The sequence below is a fragment of the Pipra filicauda genome, unplaced genomic scaffold, assembly GCF_003945595.2.
Source record: "Pipra filicauda isolate LSUMZ 115617 unplaced genomic scaffold, ASM394559v2 scaffold152_size1767362_pilon, whole genome shotgun sequence".
In the NCBI taxonomy this organism is placed as follows: domain Eukaryota; kingdom Metazoa; phylum Chordata; class Aves; order Passeriformes; family Pipridae; genus Pipra; species Pipra filicauda.
Window position 1 is genome coordinate 998,122 of NW_024104018.1, and position 12,114 is coordinate 1,010,235.

At 44.6% G+C, this 12,114-nt stretch overlaps 1 long non-coding RNA gene across 5 annotated transcripts in view; it reads right to left on the reverse strand.

Annotated features, from left to right (window-relative positions):
- Positions 1 to 12,114, reverse strand: part of LOC113987905 — a 30,663-nt gene that overhangs the window by 15,883 nt on the left and 2,666 nt on the right. For all 5 annotated transcript variants that reach the window (XR_005562696.1, XR_003540708.2, XR_005562694.1 and 2 more), the window contains exon 3: positions 9,588 to 9,684. This is a non-coding gene — a long non-coding RNA (uncharacterized LOC113987905). The remainder of the gene's footprint in view (positions 1 to 9,587; positions 9,685 to 12,114) is intronic.

A 12,114-nucleotide genomic window follows, 5' to 3' on the forward strand; every position in this document is an offset into this window, starting at 1 on the left:
GTGTCCCTGCCCATGGCAGGAGGTGGAATGGGATGAGCTTTAAAGTCCCTTCCAACCCAACCCAGTCTGGGATTTAATAAAGAAACCTCTCTGAGATTTTTCTCAGAGGAAAGTGGGAGATGGAGCAGAGCCCACAGGCCCACACAGGCAGCAGCTGCTTCCCAAGGTGTCACAGTAAGTGCCAGGGAAAACCTGGTACTGCCTAAACCTTTGTCATGAACAACTTGGTTATGACAGAATGAAAAAAAAATAGAATAAAGTGTTAGAAATCAACCAAATAAGTACAACAATTTTTTTAAAATACTTTTTAAAAATGAGAACAAACTTAGGACATTTATGGAAGTACAAGTTTGGTATTTGCAACCCTAAAATAAATAAAATTAAAATAAAATAGGACAATAACTTTTATAAAACTGCTTATGAAGTCCTGCTTTAGCACCCACTGGGACCAGTTTTTGGGCAGCTGCTGGATCCAGATGTAGCTTCCAATACCTTTTATCTGCAGGACAGGAATGTCCTGCCAGCACCTCGTTTGCATCCGTACAAGGAGTGAGGTGGAATGAGTTTGTCCTGAAGTGGGACACACGTAGGCATGGAAACACATGTCCAACATGTGATCCTTGTTAAAATACTTGGAATAGTTGTGGGGGAATTAGGCTGAAGCCCAGTAATGGTGCAAATTAAATCTGTGACAGGCAAAGAGTCCTCGAGGGGGCAGTTTTAAGCTGGGTTTAGCGAAACACAGAACCGAGCTTTGCGGAGTAACAACAAACTGTCTGCATGTGTCAGAAGGGATGGGCTTTGCTAAGAGCAGAACTAACACCACTGAGGGGTGTAAGAAAGGCAACAAAGCCCAGCAAGCAGCAAATTCTGAATTATTCCACGCAAACGTCAAGCTTTAGGAGCGACTGTGGATGTAAATCTCCTTTTGGAAGGCTGAGCGTTGCCATTAAGCGACTCCATATGACGCTGCATCTGCCGGAGTTCTTTTATATCGTTTTATTTTTATGTGTGCCAGGGAAAAGGATTGGGAATTTCCACCTTCAGATCTTAATAGCATCATTTCCCCGGCTTCTGTTGTCTGTTGATTGAGAGTTTGGCGAAGGGATGATTATTTCTGGCAGAGGTTAAATCCGTACCCGACTTCTCACACCGTGAGTCTTCAAATGGAAATGGGATTTTGAGGAGAACTTTTACTTTTCCGTGTGTTGACCCCAAGTTGAATTCCTTGGGAAGATGGGAAGGGGGAGGAGGTGCCCTGTGCCGGAGGACTCCCCTCCCTTCCATATAATCAATCTATCCAAGTATTTCCCCAGCTCTCATTATCCCCAGTGCCTCCAGGATAAGAAGCCGAGAACAATCACCCATTGTCACTTTATGAAGAAACTTTTTCATTTTCCTTCCCCAAGGACTGAATTGTTAATTAAGTAAATTAAAATTAATTACGGCGTGTGTACGACAAGATGTTATCGCGTCTGTCCCCCGAACTGAGCTCCCTCTGCTGCGCCTGCACGCTCGTCCTCCATGGAATCATGGAATGGTAGGACAGGAGGGAATGGCTTTAAACTAAAAGATGGTAGGATTAGATGGGATACTGGGAAGGAATTCCTGGCTGGGAGGGTGGGGAGGCCCTGGCAAAGGTTGCCCAGAGAAGCTGTGGCTGCCCCTGGATCCCTGGAAGTGTCCAAGGCTTCATTAGCAAGATATTCCAACAGAGCCACATTCCAAAGGACATGGATGCTGCATTTCTATTAATTAGTTTTCAGGGGAAGATGTTGCCATTAATTATCGACAACGATCCTCTTATTAACTGCCTGATAAGGATGACTTAAGTATCCAATAAAATAATGGATCAAGAGGGAATGAAGTGTATCAGGAGGATCATTGGACCTGCAGCAAAGCGAGTGCAGTTACTTACTAAATGAAAGCAAAGGGTAATGGCTTCCTGATTTTGATCTGAAAACTGGTAGGAGATGAACATCTCAGATGTGTCAAATGCTTTCAGAAGAGCAAATGTTCCACAGGCTGGTCAGAGCCAGGAGACTTCTCAGCATGAGCTGGGCCAGGCCAAGGAGGGACCATTCCCATCCTTCAGCCCTCCTGTTCCCACTTACAGGGAAGGCAGATTTATCCCTGTGTCTCATCCCTGAATCCAGCTGTTGGGGCACCATCCAGCTAATCTCAGGATGTTCCCCAAGCAGGATTAATAACGTGTGTTACAGAGCTGTCACTGATTATCTGCCCTTTACTATCAGGCCCATGGTGTTGTTTGTGGGCTTTTGTAATGATTCTTAAAAGAAGAAATGAGATTTCTCCTCGAAAATATGCATGAGTTAGGGGCCTCCTAACTTCTAAATCTTAACTCTCAAAGAAGTTTATTTCAGCTTCATTCTCCAATAAAACCAAGCCCAGGTAAAGGCACAATTCCTGGTCAGAAGTTCATGTTCTCTCCTGCTCGTTTCTGGAACCAAAGAATAAGTAAAACAGCTCAAAGTTTACATTTCTCAGAAAAATAAAAGTTATAAAGCAAGGTTTCTTTTAAACCATCTGCTGCAGAAAGTCATCAGGACCTGCTGTATCAGGTAAATAACCATGAAACCAAAGTTGTCTTGTCTCGAAATAGCTGCTTTTAACTCAAGTTGCTCATTATCTTTTTGTGTTTGAAATCTGAGAGAACTCTTCCTTCAGACAATTGCTTCTATTCAGTGTTTCAGGGAATTCAGAAACACGGGGGTGTTTGGAATCTTTTCTAGAGCATCCTCTAAGCACAGTGTTATGAGCACAGTCTGATCTCCAAAGCAAACCCAGCTAAATTTATTCCTGCTCCCACCCACCCTGCTGAGGACTCTTGCCAGAGTTACCTGCTCACACGTCTGGGTCAGGCCTTCAGTGTTCCATGGAAATTGGATTGCTGTTCCACAAAGGCTTCCAAAGGCATTTGGAAATTTATTTCTCCCTTCGATCTCGCTGATTTTCTTTTCCCAGCTGCTCCACAGCTCCGGTTCCCCGTGCCAGGAGGTGACCTAGCACATTTTGTGCATCACCAAGGCTAAAAGGTTATGCTTAAAAGCAACACTTCTAGTCCCAAAGTGGTGGTGGAAGGGCTGTGCCTGTGGGGAAGCCCCGGCCAGTGCCACCAAGCTGAGCTTTGCACATTCCTGGGCAGTTTTTAAGCTCCATCAGACCGTATTTGACTTTTTCCCCTTTGCTCTGATTGGGACATCATCCCATGGTAGCAATCACCTCCTGATTTCCAACCTCAGGGCTGTTTTTCATCCACATGTCCTCGTTCTGACGGTTGTTCAGCTTCTCTGCCTTGATGTGTTGTCACTGATACCTCCACAGCCAGCAATCACATCCCTCTCCAGCTCTCACTCCGTGGGAGCAAACAAGGCACACACCTCTCATCCCTTCCCACTTGATCATTTCTCCAATCCCTTGCTTGTTTTGGCAGCTGTTTGTGGCCAAAACAGGGGATTTGTTGTACCTGGGATTTGGTACTTCCCAGTGGTCTCGGTGGTACGTGGCTGTTTCTCTCCTAAATCCCCTCAGATCATCTGAGCCACACTTGGAGCTTGTGCTCACATTGGAGTCAACTGGTGTCTAGAACTGGTTGTTGGTTGTTTCCAGTTAATCAGACCTGATTTTAAAAGCCCAGCTTTTCTTGTTTAGGACTAGAATTAGTATGAGGCACCGGATTGCAGAATGCAAAACATTAATATAAAAAAAATTAAGATGAAATTTAACCTTGCTATACACAAAGGCACTTAACCTAGAGCTTGTGCCATACGGTTTGTGCATTAATGCCCATAATTAAGGCAATGGCCTTAATTAAATTAAATTAAAGGTGGTTGACTTGCTTGTGCCATTCTTACTGCCAGTCCTGGTGCAGTGGCAGGCACCTGCCAGCTCCATGCAGGAATGTGCCCCTCGTTGAGATGTGGATTTGCCCATGGTAGAGAGAGGGATGCATTTTCCAAACAGCAGCTCCGGCTGCTTCCTAAACAACCTGCATGGAACAGTGTGGTTTGCCCTGGAATAACATGGCACGGGTATTTCCTCACTCACATTTCCCATCTTTGGAAGCTTTGACTGTGTTTTTGTTCTGAAAAGCATCTTTTATACACTACAGAGTCCTGATCCATAACTTAGAGAAGCTGTGGCTGCCCCTGGATCCCTGGAAGTGTCCAAGGCCAGGTTGGATGGGACTTGGAGCAACCTGGGCTAGTGAAAGGTGTCCCTGCCCATGGCAGGGGGGTGGAATGGGATGATCTTTAAGGTCCCTCCCAACCCAAACCATTCCATGATTCCATGATCACTAGGTCTGCCCCACACCAAACATTATTTCTCAACTAAAGCCAAATGGACTTGAATTATTTCCTCAGCCTTTTGTGGAGATGTTGTTGTGTGACCTCGTGCAAGTAAATGCATAATCACAGAACAAGGAGCTGCTAATGGGCTGATTTTTGGTGGTGTTTATGTTGCTGGAGGTATTGACTCTATCACATCCCTGTCCTTCTGTCATCCAGCACTTTCCCAGTCGGAGTTTTCCTGCATTGCTTTCCCTAAAGCACCAATTTCTCCTGGTGTTTGATTGTTTCCTGATCACCAGCTCTGGTTAGTCTGGCTCCCAGCACAAGCTTAAGGGAGAACCAGAGAATCCCAGAATCATTAGGGTTGGAAAAGACCTCCAGGATCATCGAGGTCAATCACTGACCGACCACCACATTGTCGACTCACGAGACAACCCGGTGTCCTTTTCCACTTCTCCTCTTCATTTGCTTGTTAATCCACAGCTAAATCCTCTTTACAGTGGGGAGATCCTAATAATCTTGAGTTATAGGGGTTTATAACCTATAGGAGAAGAGCAGGGTGTCCAACGATGGTAGGACTTACAAATCTATTGGTGAATAAAAGAAATAAAAGTCCAAAACAATGTGTTTTTTCATCTTCCGGCATTGCCATTCTGAGTATCACATTAAACTATTGCCTAAATCCTTCTTTTAATTTCTTTTTACATCTGGCAGCAACTTGCAAAACATTTCAGAATATTCTGGAAAAAAAAAAAAAAGAGAAAGTCTGTCAAAGCTTCATCTTCTCCTAGGATGGGATTCTGCCGAAATATTCTGTAACAGATTGAGTTATGTTTTCTTCTCCAGCACCGTAATTGGCTTCATGTTTCATGATATGAACGACTCCAGATGATGTTCCTCCCGTGGATCCAGAGGTATCTCATATTTAGATCCCAATAAGCTTCTAATATTGGAGAAATACATTGGGTTTTAGGCCCTGTGTGACAGCTGTAGCTCTTTCAATCATTGTTATTAAGGAATATTTGCACGAGGTGCCATCTCTGTCCACCTAGACAATTTTTTTGGGCAGTTTTGACACACAGTTTTCCTCCCTGGGTCTCTGCAGAGAGTGAAGACTCCACTTACTGAGCTCAGCAAGATGCACTTTTTGACTGCCTGTTCCTTCTTGGTTCGGCTGCAAATCAGCAGAGGCAGGAGCTGCACAGAAAATTAGAGGCTTTGTTTTAAGAAAGTTCATTGTTGCTGTAGCTCTGATCTCTCTGGCTTTTATTTCAGCCAGATAGATGTTCCCTGGCTTTTGGGATCGATGAGTGAGGGTATATATTGGGAAGTGGTGTGGGTTTGAAGTGGGATTTGCTTTGATATTTCTGTGCAGATCCATGTGATGGCTCCCTGACTCATACAGCTGAAAATAGGTAGTGATATCAACCACAGAATTCTTCACAGATTTCCCCCCCCCCCCTTTTCTTGCTTAGTTAGCTGCTCTTCCAAAAAATCCAGGTCATTATTCAAATCTGTGCTTAGATCAAAACTCCAGATAGCATCACTCTTACTCATTGATGATTCACTCTGGAGCAAATTTTGGTCCTACTGAACAAACTCGGTGTTGCCTTAGTCATAAGTTTGTTTAGCAAATCACATGTCAGGCTTAAATTAAGCCCTTGCTTAAAGCAGATATTTTTTTGAATATATTCTGGAAAGGTTGCACGTAAGATTTACATAGATAAGATTTATACTGAAAACTTGTCAAAGCAAAACCAGAGAATGAAAAATTCTGTTAATTCTGGGGGAAAATACGAACTTACGTTGTCAGCAGCAGACCTAAAGGAGCTACCTGACATTAAACTTGTTTTGTCAAGTCTATTTATAAATTAATTTTAAATCCTGACTTTTGGGAGCCTTTGGAGTAACAAAACCCCTGCCCACCACCACCTACAGGGCTCAGCATCACCACAGCCTCTGCTCTGCCACTGCTGACACCAAATCCACCTTTCCCGAGGATTTTTTGATATTTTTGATCCTCATGCCAGTATCAAATTTGCACTGAATCTTTTCAGCTGCCACCATATGGCTCTTTACGTTAACGGGGCCATTCTGCCCTGAGCAAGAACAGGAATGTAGCTGAAATTAGAATTTTAAAACTAAACACAAAATAGGTAATGCAAATAAAACCATTTCCAAAAATAGTTAGACCAGAACACCTGTGGAATTATGCTGAAAGGAAGGGCAGGAACGGAGGTGGAGGATCGGGTTATAAATCCCATGGCAGATGGGAACGGGGTTTGGTTGGATCCATCCAGAGCTCCAGCTCCTACACCATTGCAGTGAAATGACTCTGGAAATGCATTTGCTGACAGACTACAGGTATGGTTAAAGAAAGATTAAATAATTCTATTTAATATATTCAAAGCACATCCTGGACAATGATGTGCCCATGGGAATAGGCCAAATGCAGGAATAAGACTGGCAAATCACAGCCAAACCACAGCAGGATCCATTGGGAAAATTATCATCCCATCTCCTGATGCCGTAGAGACAACGGCTCCACTCTCATTCCCAGCTGGAGAAAAGGAAAAGCTTTAGAGGTGCTGGTTAAGCATGACCAAGGCTCTGCCCTCAGTGGGATGGAGGAGCTGTTCCTCAGCAAATTAATAACCCCAACCCTGTGCCAAGACCTACAGCTCCTTGTTGTGGTTGCCCTGTCAGAGGGAGAACCTGTTCCCTTTCCAACTGGCAACGGAGCAGAACAAAACCTGTCATTAAAGAGGTGCCAGCAGGAAAGGGAAGCTGGGGATGGAACCATAACTACCCAAGTTGGAATATTTTCATATGTCCCAGGTGACACGAGGGCAGTGTTTTCTTAAACTTGGCACCTTACAAATGTAGTTTGGATAATCCAGACAGGTTGGGATTACAACTCCTTGACACTCCTAGGATTTATGGATCATTTTCCTCCGAAGGATTAACCTGTGACTTCAGGAAAAGCTCACGAAATGTCTGTGTGTTTAAAATCAAGAGAGAATTGTGCAAAAGAAATTCCTTAACCAACCACCGAATTCTTGGGGGAAAATGGGAATGGATTAATTTGGGCTCCTTGAAAAAAAAACTATTGTATTTCTTCAATTGAAGTTTTATACTGAAACTCTGATGTAATTTTCCTATTATATAACGGCATTATTTTCCACTCCTTTATTTCTCCTTTGTTTCCAAGAATGATTAATTGGTGACACTGCTCGGGTACTTGCAGGAACATTCCCAAACCCAGCCGTTCTTTTGTCTGAGAGCATTTTTGCCACACCTGGAGCAGCCAGAAGCACCAGTGTCCTGATTTGTAATCTCGTGGGCATTATTTAGGATTTCAGGGTTAGAAACTCCCGTCATGCCCCCGTCATTCCCTGATTTTCCCACGAGCAGGCGTGGGATGTCTTGCACAAAGGTTGCTGGAGCCCCCAAAGGCTCAGTGCTGAGGAGTAAAGTGGGCCAGGAGTTGGTCTTGCATTGGCTCATCGTGGGGTGACCTGGACAGAAAGGGAAATGGTGACAACTGCTTTTCTATAAGGTTTAACAACACTTGTGCAGGTGCTTCAGAAACGGTCCCCCGTGGTTTGGTCTCCTCTTATGTTCTCTTAGACTTCCAAGTTGTTTTCAGCTGATGCTGCTCCTCTCTGCACTGGCTTTCTGGTAAATCCAGCCTCTTCCCTGATCACCTGGGTTCACTGGAAGTTGGGTGTTTGCATGCCCTGAGAAGGCTTCTACCCAGGAACCACAAATATTCCACAAATATTACAGAGTTATAGAAGCACAGAATCAATTTGGTTGGAAAAGACCTCTGAGATCATCGAGTCCCCCCTGTGCCCCATCCCCACCTTGTCCCCCAGCCCAGAGCACTGAGGGCCACGTCCAGTCCTTCCTTGGACACCTCCAGGGGTGAAGACTCTACCACCTCCCTGGATCCATTCCAATATTTAATCACCCTTTCTGTGAAGAAATTCCTCCTGATGTCCAACCTGAACCTCCCCTGGTGCAGCTTAAGACTCTGACCTCTCATCCTATTGCTACCCTGAATTATCCATAATTTTAATTTTCAAGCGTCCAAGGCTCACGTGTGAACACTCAAGAGTTTGAAGGCATCACCTTTCCCTCACTTCCAGCAGTGTCCTCTTTCCCTGTCTGCTCTATCCCGTGCCCACAAATCAGTTCTCACTTTTCACTCTTTTCTTCCTTTTTTTTTTAGTGAACTTCAGAGAAATGTTGTGAGAGGGTCCTGCTCTGTCTGTGCTCCAGACCTGAGTCTGGGACACACAGAGGAGGCTCCTACATATCCAGCTTCAAGTTCAGCCTTAGAGGAAGACACAGTTAGACTCAGCTGTGTGAAAATATCCTCTAAGACCAATCTGAGGTGAGACAGAGGCTCCCCAAGGCGTGCCTGGCTCCATTCACACAGTGAGGGAGCCTGAGGGGCTGTGCAGGCCCCAAACTTCCCTTTTCCTGATGACTCAGCTCTCTCGGCACTGGGCTGGCGTGTGCTCCAAACTGGCCTTTCCTCAACTCCAAGTCCCATCCAGCCTGGCCTTGAACACTTCCAGGGATCCAGGGGCAGCCACAGCTTCTCTGGGCAACCTGGGCCAGGGCCTCCCCACCCTCCCAGCCAGGAATTCCTTCCCAATATCCAACCTAACCCTGCCCTCTGGCAGTGGAAAGCCATTCCCCCTTGTCCTGTCACTCCGTGCCTTTGCCAAAAGCCCATCTCCAGCTTCCAAAATAAACTCACTGCTCCTCCTTCCACAGAGTTTGACTGTGAACCAAAAGCACAAGAGTGAAATAGCTGCATGTGATAACAGGCAAACCTCTCCCATCTTTTCAGGGAGCAATGTGGAATCATCAGTCTCTTATTTAAGAATTCAGAATCCCTGAGGTTGGAAAAGCCCTCCCAGCCCATGGATCCCCCTGTGCCCGATGCCCCCCTTGTCCCCCAGCCCAGAGCACTGAGTGCCACGGCCAGGCCTTCCTGGGACACCTCCAGGGCTGGGCACTCCAAACCTCCCTGGGCAGCCCCTGCCAAGGCCTGACCAGCCTTTCCATGAGAATTTCCTCCTGATGTCCAACCTAAAAGAAACCAAGAAAGAAGCAAGAAGCAACCTCTGGATCCCAATCACTTTCTTGAGGACTGACTGTTCACACTTTTTAATGGTATGAAAGTGGCCACCAGGTCTGGAAAATAAAAATAGGCTTCTCATGCTCAAAACCCCAGCCCAGGATGAGATTCTCACTCACCACCACTCAGCAGTCCCCCATGTCCAGCTGCCACGATCCCAGGATGTGTTTGGTGCTGGTGCAGCAGAGGAGATTCCTGAGCTGAGCACTGTTGTTCCTGAGGAAGCAAGAGCTGGTGTAAAGGTGTGACCTTGCTGGAGCAGCTCTTGTAAAGCACTTGTGTATTTATGGAGATCTGATTGCATGTGGAGCAGGAGATTTCAATGAACAGGCAATTTGGAAGTGGGAATACGGTATCAGCTTTGCTATGACTGATGTCTGCATAATGAAAGTGTCTTTTTTTGTACTGTTTTCTTAAAAAAAGCCTATTTGACAAGGAAGTACAGGAATGTGAAGCTTGAATACATCTTTAAATCTGCATGTTGATTGCATAACTTACAACCAGGACTAAAAACTTCCTTTTGTTATTACAAATGTGTGCCCTGAGTACTACAAAAACAGGATCACCGCTGTTTGTTTCCAACGTAACACTTTCATTTTCCTTTTGACTCCTCTTGCAACCGAGGTAATATTTCTGTTTCTTGGTGCACGGCAACGTTGCTGAGAGACTCTTGTTTTTCTGTGATGGCTTTCAGCCCCATTTTGCAGAAAAATGTCACAGGATGACACTGCTCCCATACAAGTGACAATAAACTTCCCTCTGATTTGCATCAGAGAGATAAAAGTAAAATCTTTCCCTCCTGGGGAAACACCTCCTGGCTGACACCAGGGGAACTGCTTTGAGGAGACCTGGGTCATTTCTGCAGCGGGAAATGGTTCTGCCCTGGTTGGAGAGAAGCACTGGGGACATATTTGGGTTTTAAGGGGTTGTGGGAGGACTTTAGAGATTAAAAAGGGAAAAAAAAGACTGAGATGTGATGATAAAGGTCTGGTATTTGCAGATAAAGGAACAAACCCTGCTAGAGAAGGTCAAGTTTTGTGGGCAGAAAAGCATTTGCCTGGACACCTTGGGAAGCCTTGGGCTATGCCCATGCAAGGTTTGGATTTTCTTGGAATCTCCATTGAATATTCCTGCTCCAGTGAGTGCTGCTACTCCAGATCAGCCCATGGTATCAACCTCAGAGAAAGGTGGGCAGGGAAAATGTTGCCATTACTAATCAGTAAGAAAAACTGTTCTATCCAGGGCACTAACTCAGAAGACAGCAATTATCAAGGTGGGTTTGTTGGGTTTTCAGGTAAGAATGTGGCTTTAGAGTATTTTAGAAAGTGACACTTGGCATATTTCCTGATTTCTTGGTTTTATCTAGTGAAAAGTGTCCCTGCCCGTGGAATTAAATGATCTTTAACGTCCCTTCCAACCCAAACCAGTCTGTGATTCTATGATTTTAAAGTTGCCTACAGATTTATTTTTAGAAAGCAGCCCCACTTCTACCCTTGTGCTGAAATGCAGCAGAACTATGAAGGTCTGAGGAGGAAAGGGAGCATCTCTTACTGCTGGGGCAGAGGTTTTTGAAGTCCTCTTTAGGGTGAGTCCTTCACTCTGACTTGTGAACTCTGAATAAACATTGTAACAGTTTTCAATGCCCCATTATTCTGACTTCATCGATATTTTAAGTGGCAGGATGGGGTTTGATTTTTAATTTTTTCATACAAGCCAGGGGAGCTCCCAGCTCCTCAAAATTCCAATAAATAAATAAATTAATGTCTCGAGTTTGCCTCCTGAAGTGTGAGATTTTGGGATAAATTTCTATACCTTTGTAAAACTGGTTTTCGTGATTTTTCTCTGCTAGGACTTTCTAAATGACAGTTGATAAATCTCTCTCTCTTTAAGGCCTATTTTCCAAAACTTAAGGCCATAAATACAGTCCTTATTATGTACTGCTTTTAACAGTATATTTCTGGTTCCAGGCACAAGCATGTTTTTCCTCTTCACTGGTCACTGCACTGTAAAGTTACATTTTTCCTGTGGTAAACCCCCAGATTTATGTGGTTTTGGGCTGCACTCGTACAGGTGCTTAATGGCTTTACTTGATAATTCCAAAGCAAATGAATCTGGTTTCACAATTGCATTGTTGGTAACACAGTTAGAGTCAAGAGCAGGTTGATTTTTTGAGTGGGAATCCGAGATTTTCCAGCACAGGAAGCAGCTGCAGCAGGTTCCTTTAGAGAGCTGCCGGCCCTCCCGTGCCTGTGGTAACCCTCACACAGAAAGCACAATTCCCTTTCATTTTAAACCTATTTCTTGACACAAATAGTCCTGATACAAAACTTTCAAATCAGGAGCTTCCTGCTGCTTTTCATCACGTTACCTTCCTGCTATAACGTGGGGAATCAGCCATTTCCAGAGCTGCCCTTTTATTTCGTTTTATTTGGTGTCTGTTGCCGTCGGGCTCGAGATTTTAACTCCATTTTCAACTTTTTATAATTTCCATTCAGAGCTTTCCATCTCCCAGGAAGCTATTCCACTCTAGATTGCAGGTTTTGGCTGATAGGTTTTTTTTGGTGACCTTAAAGAGGAAAATGTGCAGGCTGCCAGTTCCCTCAACTCTTGGAATAATTGGAAATAGAAATGGTTTGGAATGATGCA